Source organism: Hordeum vulgare, unplaced genomic scaffold (genome assembly GCF_904849725.1).
Source record: "Hordeum vulgare subsp. vulgare unplaced genomic scaffold, MorexV3_pseudomolecules_assembly, whole genome shotgun sequence".
NCBI classification, from domain to species: Eukaryota; Viridiplantae; Streptophyta; class Magnoliopsida; order Poales; family Poaceae; genus Hordeum; species Hordeum vulgare.
In genome coordinates this window covers 430,254-454,294 of record NW_025422483.1, presented here as the reverse complement: position 1 = coordinate 454,294, position 24,041 = coordinate 430,254, and the positions used below count along the sequence as shown (strand labels likewise).

The following is a 24,041-nucleotide window of genomic DNA, read 5'->3' as shown; positions in this document are numbered from 1 at the left end:
CTCCAAGGTCGGTGATGAGCTCCTTCATCCAAATTCCTTCATGAGCTGCTTCTGAAGCAGCTATGTACTCCGCTTCACATGTAGATGCTGCCACGACTTCTTGCTTGCTGCTGCACTAGCTCACTTCCCCACCATTCAACACATATACGTATCCGGTCTGTGACTTAGAGTCATCCGGATCTGTGTGGAAGCTAGCGTCGATGTAACCCTTTACGACGAGCTCTTCGTCACCTCCATAAACGAGAAACATTTCCTTAGTCCTTTTCAGGTACTTAAGGATATTCTTGACCGCTGTCCAGTGTTCTGTACCGGGATTACTTTGGTACCTCCCTACCAAACTTATGGCAAGGTTTATATCAGGTCTGGTACACAACATGTCATACATTAGAGAGCCCACGGCTGAAGCGTAGGGGACAGAACTCATCTTCTCTCTATCTGCTGCCGTGGTCGGCGACTGAGTCTTACTCAATCTCATACCTTGCAAAACTGGCAAGAACCCTTTCTTTGAGTTTTCCATATTGAACTTCTTCAATATCTTGTCAAGGTATGTACTTTGCGAAAGACCTATGAGGCGTCTCGATCTATCTCTATAGATCTTGATGCCTAATATGTATGCAGCTTCTCCAAGGTCCTTCATTGAAAAACTATTGTTCAAATAGGCCTTTATGCTCTCCAACATCTCTATATTATTCCCCATCAATAATATGTCATCCACATATAGTATGAGGAAAGCTACAGAGCTCCCACTCACTTTCTTGTACAGACAGGCTTCTCCGTAAACCTGTATGAACCCAAACGCTTTAATCACCTCATTGAAGCGAATGTTCCAACTCCGAGATGCTTGCACCAGCCCATAGATGGAGCGCTGGAGCTTGCATACTTTGTTAGCACCCTTAGGGTCGACAAAACCTTCTGGTTGCATCATATACAACTCTTCCTTAAGGTTCCCGTTAAGGAACGCTGTTTTGACGTCCATTTGCCAAATTTCATAATCATAAAAGGCGGCAATTGCTAACATGATTCGGACTGATTTCAGCTTCGCTACGGGAGAGAAAGTCTCTTCGTAGTCAACTCCTTGAATTTGTCAAAAACCCTTTGCGACAAGTCGAGCTTTGTAAACGGTTACATTACCGTTTGCATCAGTCTTCTTCTTGAAGATCCATTTATTTTCTATGGCTCGCCGGTCATCGGGCAAGTCCACCAAAGTCCATACTTTGTTCTCATACATGGATCCTATCTCAGATTTCATAGCCTCAAGCCATTTGTTGGAATCCGGGCCCGCCATTGCTTCTTCATAGTTCGAAGGTTCACCGTTGTCTAACAACATGATTTCCATCACAGGGTTGCCGTACTACTCTGGTGCGGAGCGTGCCCTTGTGGACCTTCGCGGTTCAGTAGTAACTTGATCCGAAGCTTCATGATCATCATCATTAACTTCCTCTTCAGTCGGTGTAGGCGCCACAGGAACAACTTCCCGCGCTGCGCTACTTTCCTGTTCGAGAGGGGGTGTAATTACCTCATCAAGTTCTACCTTCCTCCCACTTACTTCTTTCGAGAGAAACTCTTTCTCTAGAAAGGATCCGTTCTTGGCAAAAAAGGTTTTACCTTCGGATCTAAGATAGAAGGTATACCCAATAGTTTCCTTAGGGTATCCTATGAATACGCATTTCTCCGCTTTGGGTTCGAGCTTTTCTGGTTGAAGTTTCTTCACATAAGCATCGCAGCCCCAAACTTTAAGAAACGACAACTTAGGTTTCTTGCCAAACCATAGTTCATACGGTGTCGTCTCAACGGATTTAGACGGTGCCCTATTTAAAGTGAATGCAGCAGTTTCTAATGCGTATCCCCAAAATGATAGCGGTAAGTCGGTAAGAGACAATAGATCGTACCATATCTAATAAAGTGCGATTACGACGTTCAGACACTCCGTTGCGCTGCGGTGTGCGAGGCAGCGTCAGTTGTGAAACGATTCCACACTTCCTTAGGTGTGTGCCAAACTCGTGACTCAAATATTCTCCTCCACGATCAGATCGTAGACATTTAATTTTTCTGTCACGTTGATTCTCAACCTCACTCTGAAATTCCTTGAACTTTTCAAACGTCTCAGATTTGTGCTTCATCAAGTAGATATACCCATACCTACTCAAATCATCGGTGAGAGTGAGAACATAACGATAACCACCGCGAGCTTCAACGTTCATTGGACCACACACATCAGTATGTATTATTTCCAATAAGTCGGTTGCTCTCTCCATTATTCCTAAGAATGGAGTCTTAGTCATCTTGCCCATGAGGCACGGTTCGCATGTGTCAAATGATTCAAAGTCAAGAGACTCTAATAGTCCATCAGTATGGAGCTTCTTCATGCGCTTAACGCCGATATGACCAAGGCGGCAGTGCCACAAGTATGTGGGACTATCATTATCAACTTTGCATCTTTTGGTACTCACACTATGAATATGTGTAACATCACGATCGAGACTCATCAAGAATAAACCATTCACCAGCGGAGCATGACCATAAAACATATCACTCATATAAATAGAACAACCATTATTCTCTGACTTAAATGAGTAGCCGTCTCGCATTAAGAAAGACCCTGATACAATGTTCATGCTTAAAGATGGTACTAAATAACAATTATTAAGGTTTAAAACTAATCCCGATGGTAGATGTAGAGGTAGCGTGCCGACGGCGATCACATCAACCTTTAAACCATTCCCGACGCGCATCGTCACCTCGTCCTTGGCCAGTCTCCGCTTATTCCGCAGTTCCTGCTTTGAGTTGCAGATGTGAGCAACAACACCGGTATCAAATACCCAGGAGCTACTACGAGCGCTGGTAAGGTACACATCAATAACATGTATATCACATATACCTTTAACGTTGCCGGCCTTCTTGTCCGCTAAGTATTGGGGGCAGTTCCGCTTCCAGTGACCCTTTCCCTTGCAATAGAAGCACTCAGTCTCAGGCTTGGCTTCGTTCTTTTTCTTCTTCCCGGCATCTGGCTTACCGGGCGCGGCAACAACTTTGCCGTCTTTCTTGAAGTTCTTCTTGCCCCTGCCTTTCTTGAAACTAGTGGTCTTGTTGACCATCAACACTTGATGCTCCTTCTTGATTTCTACTTCTGCAGACTTGAGCATCGAGTACAACTCGAGAATGGTCTTCTCCATCCATTGCATGTTGTAGTTAAGCACAAAGCCTTTGTAGCTTGGTGGGAGAGACTGGAGGATTCTATCAATTATAGCATCATCCGGAAGTTCGACTCCAAGTGAAGTCAGACGACCGTGTAACCCAGACATTTTGAGTATGTGCTCACTGACAGAACTGTTCTCCTCCATCTTACAGCTAAAGAACTTGTCGGAGACTTCATATCTCTCGACACGGGCATGAGCTTGAAAAACTAGCTTCAGCTCCAGGAACATCTCATATGCCCCGTGTTGCTCAAAACGCCTTTGGAGCCCCGTTTCTAAACTGTATAACATGCCACACCTGACCAGAGAGTAGTCATCACTCTGTGTTTGCCAGACGTTCAGAATGTCCTGGGCTGCGGCGGGAGCGGGAGGGTCACCTAGCGGCGCATTAAGGACATAAGCCTTTTTAGCTGCTTCAAGGATGAGCTTCAAGTTGCGAACCCAGTCCGCATAGTTGCTACCATCATCTTTCAGCTTGTTTTTCTCTAGGAATGCGTTGAAATTGAGGTTGACGTTGGACATCTACAATATTTATAAAGACAACTTTTAGACTAAGTTCATGACAATTAAGTTCATTTAATCAAATTAAGTATGAACTCTCACTTAAATCGACATCCCTCTAGTCATCTAAGTGATACATGATCCATGTTGACTAACCCGTGTCCGATCATCACGTGAGACGGACTAGTCACCATGGTGAGCAACTTCATGCTGATCGTATTCAACCATACGACTCATGTTCGACCTTTCGGTCTCTTGTATTCGAGGTCATGTATGTACATGCTAAGCTCGTCGAGTCAACCTAGGTGTTTCGCGTGTGTAAATCTGGCTTACACCCGTTGTATGCGAACGTTAGAATCTATCACACCCGATCATCACGTGGTGCTTTGAGACAACGAACCTTCGCAACGGTGCACACTTAGGGGAATACGTTCTCGAAATTTTAAGAGGGATCATCTTATTATGCTACCGTCGTTCTAAGCAATAAGATGTAAAACATGATAAACATCACAATGCAATCATATAGTGACATGATATGGCCATTATCATCTTTGCTCTTTTGATCTCCATCTTCAGGCATCACATGATCATCATTGTCACCGGCGTGACACCATGATCTCCATCATCGTGTCTCCGTGAAGTCGTCACGCCAGCTACTACTATCGCTACTACTATAACTAACCGTCAGCAATGAAGTAAAAGTAGTAAGCACATAGCGTTGCATCTCATACAATAAATTAAGACAACTCCTATGGCTCCTGCCGGTTGTCATACTCATCGACATGCAAGTCGTGAAACCTATTACAATAACATGATCATCTCATACATCATACATGCAACATCACAACTTTGGCCATATCACATCACATGTCAAACCCTGCAAAAAACAAGTTAGACGTCCTCTAATTGTTGTTGCAAGTTTTACGTGGCTGATTTGGGTTTCTAGCAAGAACGCCTTCTTACCTACGTGACAGCCACAACGATGATATGCCAAAGCTATTTACCCTTCATAAGGACCCTTTTCATCAAATCCAATCCGACTAGAGTAGGAGAGACAGACACCCGCTAGCCACCTTTATGCACGATGTGCATGTCTGTCGGTGGAACCAGTCTCACGTAAGTGTACGTGTAAAGTCGGTCCGGGCCGCTTCATCCAACAATACCGCCGGAAAAGAATAAGACTAGTAGCGGCAAGCAAATTGACAAATCATCGCCCACAACTTTTGTGTTCTACTCGTGCATAGAATCTACGCATAGAAAACCTGGCTCGGATGCCACTGTTGGGTAATGTAGCATAAATTCAAAAATTTCCTACGCATATTCAGATCTTCCTATGGAGAGACCAGCAACGAGAGGGATAAGAGCATATTCATAACTTTGAAGATCGCTAAGCGGAAGCGTTGCTAGAACGCGGTTGATGGAGTCGTACTCGCAGCGATTCCGATCTAGTGCCGAACTACGGCACCTCCGCGTTCAACACACGTGCAGCCCGGTGACGTCTCCCGCACCTTGATCCAGCAAGGAGGAGGGAGAGGTTGGGGAAGAACTCCAGCAGCACGACGGCGTGGTGTCGATGGAGAGACGAGGTCTCCCGGCAGGGCTTCGCCAAGCACCGGCAGAGAGGAGGAGGGAGAGGAACGGGGCTGCGCCGAGAGAGAGGAAAAACCGTGTGTCTCAATGGCCAAAAGTGTCCGATATATATAGGGGAAGGGGAGAGGGGGTGCCACCCCTAGGGTTCCCACCCTAAGGGGTGCGGCAGACCCCCCAGATGGGAGGTGCGGCGGCCAGAAGGGGGAGGAGGGGGTGGCGCACCATCTGGTGGGCCTTAGGCCCACCTGGCCTAGGGTTTGCCCCCCTTTTTCTCTCCCTTGCGCTATGGGCTGAGTGGGGAGGCGCACCAGCCCACCTAGGGGCTGGTTCCCACCCCCACTTGGCCCACCTTATCTCCCGGGGTCGTTGCCCCCCTTCGGTGGTCCCCCGGGGCCACCTCCGGTGGTCCCGGTGGTCCCGGTACGTTACCGGTGATGCCCGAAACACTTCCGGTATCCGAAACCATCCGTCCTATATATCAATCTTTACCTCCGGACCATTCCGGAGCTCCTCGTGACGTCCGGGATCTCATCCGGGACTCCGAACAACTTTTGGTAACCTCGTATAACAATTCCCTATAACCCTAGCGTCATGGAACCTTAAGTGTGTAGACCTTACGGGTTCGGGAGACAGGCAGACATGACCGAGACACCTCTCTGGCCAATAACCATCAGCGGGGTCTGGATACCCATGGTGGCTCCCACTAGCTCCACGATGATCTCATCGGATGAACCACGATGTCAAGGATTCAATCAATCCCGTATACGATTCCCTTTGTCTGTCGGTATAGAACTTGCCCGAGATTCGATCGTCAGTATACCTATACCTTGTTCAATCTCGTTACCGGTAAGTCTCTTTACTCGTTCTGTAGCACGTCATCGTGTGACTAACTCCTTAGTCACATTGAGCTCATGATGATGTTCTACCGAGTGGGCCCAGAGATACCTCTCCGTCACACGGAGTGACAAATCCCGATCTTGATTCGTACCAACCCAACAGACACTTTCGGAGGTACCCGTAGTGCACCTTTATAGTCACCCAGTTACGTTGTGACGTTTGATACACCCAAAGCACTCCTACGGTATCCGGGAGTTGCACAATCTCACGGTCGAAGGAAAAGATACTTGACATTAGAAAAGCATTAGCATACGAACAATACGATCTAGTGCTAGGCTTAGGAGTGGGTCTTGTCCATCACATCATTCTCCCAATGATGTGATCCCGTTATCAATGACATCTAATGCCCATGATCAGGAAACCATGATCATCTATTGACTAACGAGCTAGCCAACTAGAGGCTTGCTAGGGACACATTGTGATCTATTTATTCACACATGTATTATTGTTTCCTGTTAATACAATTGTAGCATGAACAATAGACGATTATCATGAACAAGGAAATATGATAATAACCATTTTATTATTGCGTCTAGGGCATATTTCCAACAGAACCATCTCGCGATCCGTTGCACGAACCGTCTTGCGATCCATCTCACGATCCGTTCCGATCTAGTGCCGAACAGACGGCACCTCCGCGTTCGGCACACGTACAACTCGACGATTATCTCGGACTTATTGATCCAGCAAGAGAGACGGAGAGGTAGATGAGTTCTCCGGCAGCGTGACGGCGCTCCGGAGGTTGGTAGTGATCTATCTCAGCAGGGCTCCGGCCAAGCTCCGCAGAAATACGATCTAGAAGAAAAACCGTGGAGGTATGTGGTCGGGCTGCCGTGGCAAAGTTGTCTCAAATCAGCCCTAATACCTCAATATATATAGGAGGGAGGGGAGGGACCTTGCCTTGAGGCTCAAGGAGCCCCAAGGGGTCGGCCGAAGTGGGGGAGGAGGATTCCTCCTCCAATCCTAGTCCAACTAGGATTGGAAGGTGGAGTCTTTCTCTCCTGCGCAGAGGCCTTCTTGGGCTTGCCCACCAACCCACTAAGGGCTGGTGCGGCACCCCTAAGGCCTATGGGCTTCTCCGGGATGGGCTGCCCCCCGGTGAACATCCAGAACCCATTCGTCACTCCCGGTACATTCCCGGTAATGCCGAAAACTTTTCGGTAATCAAATGAGGTCGTCCTATATATCAATCTTAGTCTTCGGACCATTCCGGAAACCCTCGTGACGTCCGTGATCTCATCCGAGACTCCAAACAACATTCGGTAACCAACCATATAACTCAAATATGCATAAAACAACGTCGAACCTTAAGTGTGCAGACCCTGCGGGTTCGAGAACTATGTAGACATGACCCGAGAGACTCCTCGGTCAATATACAATAGCGGGACCTGGATGCCCATATTGGATCCTACATATTCTCCGAAGATCTTATCGGTTGAACCTCAGTGTCAAGGATTCATATAATCCCGTATGTCATTCCCTTTGTCCTTCAGTATGTTACTTGCCCGAGATTCGATCGTCAGTATCCGCATACCTATTTCAATATCGTTTACCGGCAAGTCTCTTTACTCGTTTCGTAATACAAGATCTTGTGGCTTACACTAAGTCACATTGCTTGCAAGGCTTGTGTGTGATGTTGTATTACCGAGTGGGCCCCGAGATACCTCTCCGTCACATGGAGTGACAAATTCCAGTCTTGATCCATACTAACTCAAGAGGCCCCTTCGGAGATACCTGTAGAGCATCTTTATAGTCACCCAGTTACGTTGTGACGTTTGATACACACAAGGCATTCCTCCGGTGCGAGTGAGTTATATGATCTCATGGTCATAGGAATAAATACTTGACACGCAGAAAACAGTAGCAACAAAATGACACGATCAACATGCTACGTTTATTAGTTTGGATCTAGTCCATCACATGATTCTCCTAATGATGTGATCCCGTTATCAAGTAACAACACTTGCCTATGGTCAGGAAACCTTGACTATCTTTGATCAACGAGCTAGTCAACTAGAGGCTTACTAGGGACAGTGTTTTGTCTATGTATCCACACAAGTATTGCGTTTCCAATCAATACAATTATAGCATGGATAATAAGCGATTATCATGAACAAATAAATATAATAATAACTAATTTACTATTGCCTCTAGGTCATATTTCCAATATATCTTGCGGTGATAATATCTTTTGAACCGTAGCCCCGTTGGAGATGTTCTCTATGTGTAAATTGATTGGAACGACGCTAGAATCACGTGAACCTATTTATTTTGCTGTTTAAAAATATTAAAATGTGTTAGTTTAGATCTGGACAGAATTATAAATTAACGTATGAGGTCAGTTCGGAGATGTTATATGTCGTTTCCGACCTCATTTAAAATGCCTAGATAGGTAGCTTAATTACGCTTCACAACTTGCCATGTTTAACCAACATTTAATATTGCGTGTACCTAATCGAGATAGAAATAAATAATTCATATGTGGAGTTTCGTCAATATGCAACTCGTTGCATATTGAACTTCACTTAATGTGTAGTATTTGATTGTTGTGAATTGACATGCCATATCTTGCATATATTCTACCGTTCATGCATCATATGTATTGTGTATCGTGTGGTGAAAATCATGCGTTGATTCTTGTTTCCGGTTTGCTTCGTCTCGATAGAGTTCCGCAAGCGTGTCGGAAAGTGAGGACCCATTCGAATACATCGGTTCGTCTGCTTCACGGAGTCATTCTTCTTCCAAGCGGGATCTCAGGCAAGATGACCATTTCCCTAGATACCATTACTATCATTGCCATGCTAGTTATTTCGATTCTATCGTTATGTCCCGTTGCCTACCACCTGTTAAGTATCAGCCTCTCAACATTGCCATGAAAACCTTCAACTTGTTCACAACCTAGCAAACCACTGATTGACTATGTTACCGCTTGCTAAACCATGTGTTAGCGTTGCTAGTTGCAGGTGTAGTTGCTTCCATGTGATAACATGTGTTCCTTGTTATATCACCATATTAATTGCTATTTAATTTAATGCACCTATATACTTGGTAAAAGGTGGAAGGATCGGCCTTTCTAGCCTGGTATTTTGTTCCACCTTTGCCCCCTTAGTTTCGGCTACCGGTGTTATGTTCCATAAATGAGTGCTCCTAACATGCTTGGGTTGTTATGGGGACCCCCTAGATTCTCGTTTTAGGATAAAGCTCGTCTGGCATGACCCAACATTGGTACTATATTTGCCCAACATAATAATTTTATTAATACTGAAAGCATAGGGAGTTAGCGCTACCCAAGGAGTAATTCAACATAATACAGGGAGGGCCAGTGCTGATGGTGTTGGTCCAAAACAGAGCCACTTGCGGGGCCACCTGGGGCAACTCGAGGGATTTTTATCCGGTCACCGTACGTATTGCTCATCCGTCGTGTCTTGAGAACGAGATACGCGGCTCCTATCGGGATCGTCGACACGCCGGGCGGCCTTGCTGTACTTGTTTTACCTTTATCGAGTGTCCTGTGAGAGGGATTCCAAGGATGCTTTGAGCTAACTCGAGGTTGAGATTTTCCAATAGGAATCCGAGGAGAACACGGGTTTTCCAGATCGAGGTCATTCCGTCGCAGCGTGTGGTAGTTTGTGATGGACTAGTTGGAGCACCCCTGTAGGGTTAAATCTTTCGGAAAGCCGTGCCTGCGGTTATGTGGCAACGTGGAAACTTTGTTTAACATCCGGTTCTAGATAACTTGAAGTTAACTTAATTAAAAACTTGTCAACTGATGAGTGCATAACCGTGACTGTCTCTTTCTCCGATCGAGGATACGGTGGGGTTATGTCTGACGTAGGTAGGTATTCAGGATCATTCATTTGATCATCAGTAGTTCACGTCCGCTATGCGTAGATCATCCTCCTTTTTTATTCTTGTACTCGTAAGTTAGCCACCCCAAATAAATGCTTAGTCGCTTGCTGCAGCCTCATCACTTAACCATACCTCACCCATTAAGCTTTGCTAGTCTTGATACCTTTGGAAATGAGATTGCTGAGTCCCCTGTGGCTCACAGATTACTACAACACTAGCTGCAGGTACATGTAAAGGATATTAAGACGTGAGTGCGATGATTGTTCATTTGAAGTTTCTTCTTCTTCTTCTTCATCGATCTAGGATAGGTTCCTGGCTGGCAGCCTGGGATAGCAAGGATAGACGTCGTTCTTTTCTCGTTTGTTTTCGTCCGTAGTCGGACCCTGCTATTCTTCGTGATATTTATGTATTGTATTGATGTGACTCTGATGTAGTTTGTGGCGAGTGTAAGCCAATTACATATACTCTTCTTTCAGTACATGTACTTGTAACGATATTCATTCTTGCGAAACGACGAGATGCGCTTCTATCCCTGTCGAGGCCCTTGTGCTAAAATAAGGATATGATCGCATCTTGGACGTTACATGCTCAATGCTTACGTCGCCTATGAGCATATAGCTTCTCGGGAGATTGGATGATTTGCCATGTTTTACTTGGCGATTAGATGATTTGTCCCTCTTTAGTTAGTAATATTAGATTATTTGCCCCATTTTTCTTTGATCTTTTGATCATTTTCCCTAATCCGTATTCTAATGAATACACAATTATTTTAATTATGAAAATTGACGTGGTATGACCTTTATGCCCATATGGTTGGTCGCAGTATTTCTGCCAAATCTTCTTTTGTAGCTGGTTCACGGAGCCATTCAATTCACACCAACAAACCAATCCAGGCATACACACAACCACTATCATCATGTCCTCGGAGTCAACCGCGCGCCACACAGCAGCAGGGAGGATTACAACACCACGGCTTTGATTGCAAGAACTCGTCCCCGGTATCTGTTTGTTGGAGGGATAGCCTAGGGTGGTTGTGGGTATCCCTAACCAGGTGGCTGGGGATAGCCTTTTTTTTGTTTGGTTGTAAGGGTAGGATTATCTTTTTTTTGTTTGGCTAGGGTGGTTGGGAGGATGGATAACCAGGTGGCTGGGGAAACCGCGCCGGCCACCTCCCGCGTCGGCCGCGCCCGCGATGGCCACCTCCCGCGACGGCCGCGCCCGCGCCGGCCACCTCCCGCGACGGCCGCGCCGGCCGCCTCCCGCCCTGCCGCGCCGGCTGCCCCAGAGTGGTTGCCACCGCCCGCCCGTTTTTGGCGGTTGGCCACATCCCTTTTTTTTTAGAATATTTCCAGCATCTGGTTGACTCTGTCCCTCCTCGCCCCAGATCCAAACGCATGACAACCACAGAAAAAAATGGTTATCCCTGTCCCTGGGAGGATATCCCTCCAACCAAACACATAAGCACCAGGGAGGATAGGTCATGCTCACTCGAGCCCTCAGTGGCGCGCGGTTGGCAAAGGAGGCGAGTGCTCGCTCGGAATGCGTCGTTTCCCCGGTTCGATGTGCATGGTTGACCGGTCTACTATTAACCTGCTGACTTTTTAGAAGAAGGTGTTTTTTCATTAAACAAATCAGCCAATTTATTAAAAAAAAGGAATTCCAATAGAATCATGGTTTCAAAAAAAGGTTCACAAACTCGAAAAAGTTTAAGAGTTCCGAAAAAAAGGGATTTGAGAAGGTTCAAGGGGTCACAAAAAAATCCTGGATTTGTAAAAAGTTCAAGAATTTAGGAAAAGTTCATGATTTCAAAAAAACTTCTTGGATTTCAAAAAAGTTCAATGATTTCCGAAAAGAGAAGGAAAGGTAAAAAGAGAGCATGAATTTGAAATAAAACAAAAGGTGAAAAGAAAACAAAAAACCAAATAAAACCCATGCACGAAACCAAAATTTTAGACCAGCATTGCCCCGTTGGCGGGGTGCTCCTATATGGCGCATTCAGCGCGAGGAATGTGAGGCGACGGTCATGTGCGCCTCCAAGCGGGTAGTGGCCCAGCAAAGTTTGATCCTTGCTTGGCTGCTCGCTGCGCAACAGTTTTCTTTTCTTATTTGATTCCTCAGTCAAAGAATGACTTGTCCATGGACCATGGTTGACCAAGTGACCGGTGAAATGTTGACTCTTTGAAAAATAAGAAAAATATGAAAATCTATTTTTTGAAAAATAAAAAAAATCCCGAATTAAAAAATGTTTATGGATTTAGAAACGTTTACAAATGTGATAATTTTCATCGATTTTGAAAAGAAAGTTAATTAATTTTGAAAAAATATCATGGAATATGAAAAAATTAAAAACAATACAATTTTTTTGAAAAAGTTCATCAACGCAAATATTCAAAAAAATTAAAAGAGTTCCTCAATTTTGGAAAAAGTTTATCAATTTTGAATGAAAAGTCAGTTATTTTAGAAAAATAGCAATTTTTTTTTTTTAAAAGGCGGCTACGGCTCAGTGTACAAGGGTGTGCTGCTCCCAGGCCTTGTCCATGTCGCTATCAAGATGCTAGAGGGCAGCTCGAACTGTAATGGAGAAGAATTCATCAGTGAAGTAGCCACCATTGGCAGGATCCACCATGTCAATGTGGTGCGCCTCATGGCCTCATGGGGTTCTGCTCGGAGGAAATGAGGAGAGCTCTTGTTTATGAGTACATGCCTCATGGGTCTCTTGATAAGTACATCTTCTCAGCTGAAAAGAGTTTTTCCTGGGACAAGCTTAATGAGATTGCTTTAGGCATTGCCAGGGGTATCGACTACCTTCATCAGGGTTGAGAGATGCAGATCCTTCACTTTGATACCAAGCCGCACAATATCCTTCTTGACAGCCATTTTGTCCCCAAAGTTGCTGATTTCGGTCTCGCCAAATTATACCCAAGGGATAACAGTTTTGTGCCATCGAGAGCCCTACGAGGCACAATTGGGTACATAGCTTCCGAGATGATATCTCGGAGCTTTGGCATAGTATCGAGCAAGTCCGATGTTTATAGCTTTGGGATGTTCCTGCTGGAGATGGCTGGAGGAAGAAGGAACGCTGATCCGAATGCAGCAAGTTCGAGCCAAGCGTATTACCCGGCGTGGGTGTATGACCAACTAATCCAACAAGACAATGTGGTGAGATATCTGCTCATGTTGATGCTGAGATGCATGAGTTGGAGAGGAAGCTGTGCATCGTCGGACTATGGTGCATCCAGATGAAGTCTAATGACAGGCCGACGATGAGCGCCGCAATAGAGATGCTGGAAGGCGGCGTCGATACTTTGCAAATGCCTTCCAGACCATTCTTCTGTGACGAAGGGCACGTCCAAACCGAAGATACTTACCATTTGTCGCCTGAGCTGACTAAAATTTTCGAGGAGGACATGAGTGAAAATATTGATGTGTGATGTAATGCACGGGATGATGCGCTTAGCTCATAAAAATATTGAAATAATGGTTGTATAGTTTTGTCGAGTATGTACTTGTAGGTTGAATCATGTAAGACAAAAACATGTGTATTTTGGGTTGTAAATTGCTAAAAAAATCGCATCTAAGCCATTTCTTATAAAAATTCTTCAGAGTTTGGTCCAAGGAGGGGGGGGGGCCTCGGCCTCAACATAGCTCTGTTAGTGGAAAACGTATACCCACCTCGTATTATACACTACAGGTGGTCTTATGTATGTAATACGAGTGGGTATACGTATGGCTGTCTGTAGTGTACAACAGTGTATAATATGAAGCGGGTATACGTTCTCCTTTGTACGTTTTATTGAGGGGGAGCGGGGAGGGGTGTTCCGAAGCAAAAGTGATCATGTAATAGCTAGCAGAGCAGCAGAACCTTTGTGCTGCTTTGTGTTTTCTGTTATGCTATAACCTTTGTGCTCGGACTCGAGTTTCCCTTGCATTAACTCTTGCCATGGATTTCATGATGAAGCTGGTGTGTGTCGTCTAAAAAGTCCTCAAGCTAAGTGCTATTTTTGTATCACGTATATTTTGATATTTCTTTTGCTGGAACAGGTTTGTCTAAATCCAATAGAATTATAAGGTACAAGTTGGGAAGACAAAGAGCATCAACTGCCGGATCTTTTAAGCAAAGAGTTATTTGCGTAATAAAACCGAGACAAAGTAGTTTGCTAAACCTCCCTTAAATTTTGAAGTTGTCACCGCGATGACGAAGGGCAACGTCCCATTTTTCATCCGCAGGTTTGTTGGTTTTTCTTTTTCTTTTTTTGAGGCAGACGCTCCAGTTTCATGGGTTGGATATATATGAACCACTAGGAAGCAAGTGGACAACAGCAAGCTTCTCAATTTCAGCTTCGTTATCTTCATTTTAGCCCTGCATGCGCTGAAACAACATGTAAACTGAAAACAACCATACAAATTGAAATTGCCTCACTTTCTGCAAAGAACACTAGTGGGGACAGAGCCTATAGTCCCGGCCCGTAAGTGGTTTTAGTTCCGGTTCAACAACCAGGACCAAAGGGGCCCCTGTTCCAAGCTGGGACCAAAGGTGCTCCACGTGGGCGCCTCGGAGCGCCCTCGGGGGCAGGCCCTTTAGTCCTGGATCTTTACACGGACCGGGACTAAAGAGTTTCAGATTTTGTTTATTTTTAGGTTTTAGGGTTTTAGGGTTTAGGTGTTCGGGAGATTAACGTGATGCCTCGTTTGTGGTGATATTTCTTCTTGTCGGCATTTTTCTTGTTCTTTTCTGATAATGCCTGGGCATCTTCTGACTCCTTGTACTCTTGAAATGACTTCCAGTGATTCGCCTGCTTGGCTAGATACCCCTCGAATACTGTCACTTTCTTTGTCTTCAGATAGTTTTTTCATAGCTTCTTCTTCCAACTACGGAATAGTTCGGCCATCTTCTTTAGAGTCCACTGCTTGACTTTGGCCCTCAGTTTGTCTGCGGTGTCTTCATTCTCACATTCTGGCAGGTTGAAATGTGACATGAGATCATTCCAAAGATTATCTTTGTACCTTTCGTCTACATAGTCACTATCGGCTGCCCCTTTGCGCTTGTTCCACTCCCGAACGGTGATCGGGACGTGATCCCTAACGAGAACTCCGCATTGCTTCTTGAATGTGTCAGCAGCATTCTTAGGAAGCTTGGATTCGCCCGTAGGCAATATCACCTCAAAGGTGTAATGCGTGCGTGCATCCAACTTTCTAGTCGGGCCTCGTTTCGTAGCTTTGCTCGATGTGGAGGCCTAAGAGGGAGAAACATTCGTCAAATGAATGTATATGTATACAATATAGAGCTATCTCCAATATTTTCCACATATTACAAGTGATTGTCGAACTTCATATGTATACCTCGCCGAACTTTATTATTTCTCCACCGGCTTCTCCATCAGTGGAGCTATCACCTTCTCCGTCATTGGACCTATCTCCTGCCCCATCGGCTTCATCTTCGTGTCGGTCGACCTCCATTCCATATCCGGAGGGGTTTAGATATGACGACGGAGATTCAGCTGGTTCAACGTCGGGTCCGTCTTTGATTATATCTTCGAGAAGTTCTTCCTCTTCGAGGTTCCTGATATGTGGATCCATAGTTCTGCAAAAAACGGACATTTGATTAACTAATAAACTAACAAACTATATAAGAGGGGTTGAAAACTTCGAAGTGTCGTTTTATATAGGAGGACCTTTAGTCCCGGGTCTTGGCTAGAACCTAAACTCTAAAATATGTCTAACGGATTCTCTTAACCTTTAAGTATTTAACAAAATGGCGACATTCTAGATGTGTATAAAATGATCCTATTTTTCCTGATCTCATCTACCCTTCTATATGTCACATTGTCTAGTGTCAAAGGACTTTGTTGAACTTTGTACCAAAAAAGAATTATTCTATCAGGAACTCCGTTCCAAAACAACTTTAGTCCCGGGTCGTGGCTCCATCCGGGACTCCTAGATTTCTGCATAGTATTCAAAGTATGAGTACTTTTCCAATTTGAGCATTCAATAAACAAAACCAAATCGTAAAATAAAGTAGTATTCAAATTAGCATGCATTCAATTCTAAGCAAAACTACATCATCTCTTTTGTCCGTACATCATCGAATATTATCACTAATACTCCTTGAATATTATCATACATATAGCATCATTGATACAGCTAGAACCGTAGCGCCCGACGGGTATCGTCGCGGGCGGTTGACACCCAAAGAGAAGGAACCATCACAGGATCATAACTCCAGTGAGATCCCCGAAGAACCTGCCAGGTAGCTCGAACCTGCCCTCCAACGCAACCATGTAGCGACGGACGTGCTCATCCTCCTCGCTGACACGGTGACGTACCACCTCCGCGGTGTCCGGAAACCTCGGCACCGTCACTGGCCCACGCGACCGCCACCAAACAAGGATCGGGTCAACAACGGGTTGGTTCCTCATCAACCTACGCCCCCGGAAGGTAGCACCTCCCAATACCAGCCGGGCGGAGCCCAGTCCCGGACATGGCCCCTCTGATCAAGCAGGTGTCCTCCGCCGATTCGACGATGAGGATGCGGGATAGGCATCGTAAAATGAACTAAAAAATAAACTAGTTCTATTAATTTTCTTGCTAAAAATAAAATATTAACACTTTAGCATATATAATAGCAAAATTAAACTATTAACACTTAAGCATATACAATAGCAAAATTAAGCAATAATCTAAGAAACACTAATTAAGCATCTATATACGTAGAAATGTCTTCTTCTTCTTCTTCTTCTTCTTCTTCTTCTTCTTCTTTCTTGTTTTCTTCTCCGCTTCTTCTTCAACTTCTCTTCTTCTACTTCTCCTCTTCTTCTATTTTTCCTCTTCTTCTCCTCTCCTCCTCTTCTTATTCTCCTTTTTCTTCTTTTCTTCTCCTCCTCTTCTTATTTTCCTTTTTCCTAATCTTATTTTCTTATTTTTGTTCATCTTTCTTCTTCTTGTAATCCTAACCTAATTCTAAATATTACTAACCCTAATAATCTAGCACAAACCTAATAACAATAGGAATTAAATGACAAAAAAAATATTTTTCTTTTTCTTCCTTTCTTCTCCTTTTTCTTCCTTTCTTCTCCTTTTTCTTCCTTTCTTCCCTTTTTCTTCCTTTCTTCTCCTTTTTCTTCTTTTCTTCTCCTTTTTCTTCTTTTCTTCTCCTTTTTCTTCCTTTATTCTCCTTTTTCTTTCTTTCTTCTCATTTTTCTTCTTTTCTTCTCCTTTTTCTTCTTTTCTTCCCTTTTTCTTCTTTTCTTCTCCTTTTTCTTCTTTTCTTCTACCGGCCGGACTGTTGGGGAGGAGGGGGCGGGGGGCTTACCGGCCGGAGGCGTCGACGACGGCGAGGAGGACGGCAGGCGGCGGCGAGGAGGACGATGGCGACGGCGAGGAGGACGGCAGGCGGCGGCGAGGAGGACGGCAGGCAGCCTGACGGCGTCGTCGAGTTCGTCGGTGTGTCGCGCCGGGAAGGAGAACGAGGAAGAAGGAGAGAACAAAATGCGATTTGGGTTGGAAATTTTCTAACTCCCGCTTATATAGGTGGATCTTTAGTCCCGGTTCGGGGCTCGAACCGGGACTAAAGACACCCTTTAGTCCCGGGTGGAGCCACGACCCGGGACTAAAGGCCCTTTTTCGGCAGACCAAAAGGCGGGAAGCAGGGGCCTTTAGTCCCGGGTTGGGGCTCGAGCCGGGACTAAAGACACCCTTTAGTCCCGGGTGGAGCCACGACCCGGGACTAAAGGCCCGTGCTCGGCAGGCGGCAGGCGAGGGGCTTTAGTCCCGGATCGTGGCTCCACCCGGGACTAAAGCCCCTCCGGTGGCTGCACGATAAGTTTAGTCCCACCTTGCCCAGCCAGGGGGACTAACACTAGTTTATAAGCCTCGTCGCAGCATCTCCATCGAGCTCCTCTCTAAAGCAGGCTTACGAGCCTAACCTCACTTTAAATTTGAAAATTGAAACTATATTCGAAATTATGGAGAAAATTCAACCTGATTCAAAGTGAGGTCACTTTGAATTTTGGTTGAATTTTCTCTATAAATTCTCATATAGTTTCAATTTTTTTCTATTTTCAAAATTAATTATTTTGACTATCCAAACTATTAACTATTTTGTTATTTTTAATTAAAAATTATGTTTATTAAAAATTCTTTTTTGCATATTTGAGAATTTGACAAAACTATGATAATGAAAAGTGTTTGAAATTGAATAAATAATTAAAAACTATTTTCTATTTTCAAAAGTAATTATTTTGACTATCCAAACTATTAAATATTTTGTTATTTTCAACTAAAAACTATGTTTATTAAAATTCTTTTTGCATATTTGAGAATTTGACAAAACTATGATAATGAAAAGTGTTTGAAATTGAATAAATAATTCAAAACTATTTTCTATTGTCAAAAGTAATTATTTTGACTATCCAAACTATTAACTATTTTTTATTTTCAATTAAAAACTATGTTTATAAAAATTCTTTTTGCATATTTGAGAATTTGACAAAACTATGATAATGAAAAGTTTTTGAAATTGAATAAATAATTCAAAACTATTTTCTATTTTCAAAAGTAATTATTTTGACTATCCAAACTATTAACTATTTTGTTATTTTCAATTAAAAACTATGTTTTTGAGCTAGTTGACCCTGAAATTGAAAAGCACTACAAATGAACTCTGAAAATGTTGAAAGTTGGCATGCTATCATCATTTCACCCACATAGCATGTGTTAAAAAGTTGAGAGGGCTACGACAAAAACTGGATGCACTTCGTGTACAAAACGGACAATCTCTCTCGAAATATGAGCGTTTCGAACGAGAACTCATCTCTTACAAAGGGATTTCATTTTTTTGAACTTATTTGGACTCCATAATTTGTGTGTGTTCAAAATGCACCATTCAAAGGCACATCACAAAATTTTAACAATTTCTGACTTCATTTGGTATTCTTCGTGCATTTACTTATTTTTTTTGAGCTAGTTGACCCTGAAATTGAAAAGCACTACAAATGAACTCTGAAAATGTTGAAAGTTGGCATGCTATCATCATTTCACCCACATATCATGTGTTAAAAAGTTAAGAGGGCTACGACAAAAACTGGATGCACTTCGTGTACAAAACGGACAATCTCTCTCGAAATATGAGCGTTTCGAACGAGAACTCATCTCTTACAAAGGGATTTCATTTTTTTGAACTTATTTGGACTCAATAATTTTTGTGTGTTCAAAATGCACCATTCAAAGGCACATCACAAAATTTTAACAATTTCTGACTTAATTTGGTATTTTTCGTGCATTTACTTATTATTTTTGAGCTAGTTGACCCTAAAATTGAAAAGCACTACAAATGAACTCTGAAAATGTTGAAAGTTGGCATGCTATAATCATTTCACCCACATAGCATGTGTTAAAAAGTTGAGAGGGCTACGACAAAAACTGGATGCACTTCATGTACAAAACGGACAATCTCTCTCGAAGTATCACGGTTTCGAACGAGAACTCATCTCTTATAAAGGGATTTCATTCTTTTGAACTTCTTTGAACTCCATACTTTTGTGTGTGTTCAAAATGCACCATTCAAAGGCACATCACAAAATTTCGACAATTTCTAACTTAATTTGGTATTCTTCGTGCATTTACTTAATTTTTTTTGAGCTAGATGACCCTGAAATTGAAAAGCACAACAAATGAACTCTGAAAATGTTGAAAGTTGGCATGCTATCATCATTTCACCCACATAGCATGTGTTAAAAAGTTGAGAGGGCTACGACAAAAACTGGATGCACTTCGTGTACAAAACGGACAATCTTTCTCGAAGTATGAGCATTTCGAACGAGAACTCATCTCTTACAAAGGGATTTCATTGTTTTGAACTTACTTGAACTCCATACTTTTTGTGTGTTCAAAATGCACCATTCAAAGGCACATCACAAAATTTCAACAATTTCTGACTTCATTTGGTATTTTTCGTGCATTTACTTTTTTTTGAGCTAGTTGACCCTAAAATTGAAAAGCACTACAAATTAACTCTAAAAATGTTGAAAGTTGGCATGCTATCATAATTTCACCCACATAGCATGTGTTAAAAAGTTGAGAGGGCTACGACAAAAACTGGATGCACTTCGTGTGCAAAACGGACAATCTCTCTCGAAGTATCAGGGTTTCGAACGAGAACTCATCTCTTACAAATGGATTTCATTTTTTTGAACTTATTTGAACTCCATACTTTTTGTGTGTTCAAAATGCACCATTCAAAGGAACATCACAAAATTTCAACAATTTCTGACTTAATTTGGTATTCTTCGTGCATTTACTTTTTTTTTTAGCAAGTTGACCCTGAAATTGAAAAGCACTACAAATGAACTCTGAAAATGTTGAAAGTTGGCATGCTATCATCATTTCACCCACATAGCATGTGTTAAAAAGTTGAGAGGGTTACGACAAAAAATGGATGCACTTCGTGTACAAAACGGACAATCTCTCTCGAAGTATCAGCGTTTCGAACGAGAACTCATCTCTTACAAAGGGATTTCATTTTTTTGAACTTATTTGAACTCCATACTTTTTGTGTGTTCAAAATGCACCATACAAAGGCACATCACAAAATTTCAACAATTTCTGACTTCATTTGCTATTCTTCGTGCATTTACTTATTTTTGTTGAGCTAGTTGACCCTGAAATTGAAAAGCACTACAAATGAACTCTGAAAATGTTGAAAGTTGGCATGCTATCATCATTTCACGCACATAGCATGTGTTAAAAAGTTGAGAGGGCTACGACAAAAACTGGATGCACTTTGTGTACAAAACAGACAATCTCTCTCGAAGTATTAGGGTTTCGAACGAGAACTCATCTCTTACAAAGTGATTTCATTTTTTTGAACTTACTTGAACTCCATACTTTTTGTGTGTTCAAAACGCACCATTCAAAGGCACATCACAAAATTTCAACAATTTCTGACTTAATTTGATATTTTTCGTGCAGTTACTTATTTGTTTTGAGCTAGTTGACCCTAAAATTGAAAAGCACTACAAATGAACTCTGAAAATGTCGAAAGTTGGCATGCTATCATCATTTCACCCACATAGCATGTGTTAAAAAGTTGAGAGGGCTATGGCAAAAACTGGATGCACTTCGTGTACAAAACGGACAATCTCTCTCGAAGTATGAGCGTTTCGAACGAGAACTCATCTCTTACAAAGGTTTATTAAAATTCTTTTTGCATATTTGAGAATTTGACAAAACTATGAAAATGAAAAGTGTTTGAAATTTAGTACATTCGATACATGCATTACATAAAAGGTTTAATACATTATTACATTATTGCACCAATATTCCTATCTATTATTTCTGTTTTCTTGTGGGTCGTAGCCATGGTGAATCTTCATCATTCAGTAGGATGCTTGGGTCAGTTTTCACTTTGAAGGGCGGAATTTCATGAAATTTATTATAATCTTTTGACATGTCTGGCTTGTCATCTACTCCCACGATGTTTCTTTTCCCTGAAAGAACTATGTGGCGTTTTGGCTCATCGGACGATATCTTCTTTTGCTGATTTCTTTTTCTCGTTAATGTAGACATGTCCTTCACATAGAAAACCTGAGCGACATCATTGGCTAGGACAAATGGTTCGTCCATGTACGCAAGATTGTTGAGATCCACTGTTGTCATGCCGTACTTTTGGTCTACAACTACCCCGCCTCCTGTCAGCTTCACCCATTTGCACCGAAATAAAGGGATCTTAAAAGTAGGTCCATAGTCAAGTTCCCATATCTCCTCTATGTACCCGTAATATGTTTTCAAACAGTGCCCATTCTCGTCTGTTGCATCAAAGCGGACACCACTATTTTGGTTGGTGCTCTTTTTATCTTGGGCAACCGTGTAAAATGTATTCCCATTTATCTCATACCCTTGGAAAGTACATATAGTCGAAGATGGTGTCCTGGCCAAACAGTACAACTGATCTCCAACGGTGTCGTCATTCATGAGATGTGTCTGCAACCAACTGCCAAAAGTCTTCTCGTGTTCCCCTTTAATCCAAGAGTCAGCCTTCCCCGGGTTTTCGGAGCGTAGAATATTCTTGTGTCTCACGATATACGGAGCCACCACGGTGGAATTGTGTAGAACTATGTAGTGTGCTTGAGAGAAAGAATGCCCGTCCATACATACTTTTGCTTTCCTTCCTAGTGTGCCTTTTCCTGTCAGCCTACCATCATACCGAGATTCAGGAACACCAATCGGTTTAAGGTCAGGAAGAAAGTCCACACAAAACTCAATGACCTCCTCTGTTCCATAGCCCTTGGAGATGCTTCCTTCTGGCCTAGCACGGTTACGAACATATTTCTTTAAGACTCCCATGAACCTCTCGAAGGGGAACATATTGTGTAGAAACACAGGACCGAGAATTCTAATCTCTTCGACTAGGTGAACTAGGAGGTGTGTCATTATATTGAAGAAGGATGGCGGGAACAACAACTCAAAGCTGACCAGACATTGGACCACATCAATCTGTAACCCTGATAGACTTTCTCGATCGATTACCTTCTGAGAAATTGCATTGAGGAATGCACATACATTCACAATTGCCAGGCGAACATTTTCCGGTAGAATTCCCCTCAATGCAACCGGAAGCAATTGCGTCATAAGCACGTGGCAGTCATGAGACTTTAGGTTTTGGAATTTTTTGTCTTTCATATTTACGATTCCCTTTATATTCGACGAAAAGCCAGTCGGGACCTTGATACTGAAAAGGACTTCAAAGAAGATTTCCTTCTCTTCCTTAGTAAGAGCGTAGCTGGCACACCCTTGAAACTGCCCTGGATGCATGCCATCTCTTCCTTTATGACGTTCCTGGTCCTCCCGTGCTTCCGGTGTATCTCTTGACTTCCCATACAAGCCCAGGAAGCCTATATATTCACGCAGAGATTCTTCGTCAGGTGCATCACGTCGATTGCCGAGCGGACCTCATTGACTTCCCAGTAGGGTAGCTCCCAAAATATAGATTTCTTCTTCCACATGGGTACGCGCTTATCAGGGCCGTTAGGAACAGGTTGGCTGCCAGGACCCTTTCCAAAGATTACTTTTGAATCTTTGACCATATCAAATACTTCAGCACCAGTACGGATGACAGGCTTCCCCCGGGGTTCTGCCTTGCCATTGAAATGCTTGCCTTTTTTCTTTAAGGGATGCTTGGGTGGAAGAAAACGACGATTGTACGGATACACATTCTTCCTATAGTTGTCGAGATATATACTTTCTGTCTGATCCAAACAGTGCGTGCATGCATTGTATCCCTTGTTTGACTATCCTGAAATGTTAGTAAGAGCAGGCCAATCATTGATGGTTACGAAAAGCAACGCTAGAAGGTCAAATTCCTTTTGTTTGTGCTCGTCCCACACACGTACACCTGGTTCGGCCCACAGCTGTAAAAGTTCATCAACTAATGGCCTTAGGTACACATCAATATCGTTGCCGGGTTGCTTTGGACCTTGTATAAGCACTGGCATCATAATGAACTTCCGCTTCATGCACAACCAAGGAGGAAGGTTGTAGATACATAGAGTAACGGGCCAGGTGCTGTGACTGCAACTCTGCTCTCCAAAAGGATTCATGCCATCTGTACTCAGACCTAACCATAACTTCCTTGCGTCAGCTGCAAATCTCGGGAACTCTCTATCGATTTTTCTCCACTGCCGACCATCAGCGGTGTGCCTCAACTTATCGTCCTTCATACGATCTTCCATGTGCCATCGCAACAACTTCGCATGATCTTTATTTCTGAACAGACGTTTCAACCGTGGTATTATAGGAGCATACCACATCACCTTGGCAGGAACCCTCTTCCTGGGTGGCTCACCCTCAATATCACCAGGGTCATCTTTTCTGATCTTATACCGCAATGCAGTGCATACCGGGCATTTATCCATATTCTCGTACTTCTCACCGCGGTAGAGGATGCAGTCATTAGGGCATGCATGTATCTTCTGCACGTCTAATCCTAGAGGGCAGACAAGCTTTTTTGCTTCGTAC

At 43.2% G+C, this 24,041-nt stretch overlaps 1 pseudogene; it reads left to right on the top strand.

Annotated features, from left to right (window-relative positions):
* Positions 1–11,162: 11,162 nt before the first annotated feature.
* Positions 11,163–13,531, top strand: LOC123415183 (annotated as a pseudogene).
* Positions 13,532–24,041: the final 10,510 nt, after the last annotated feature.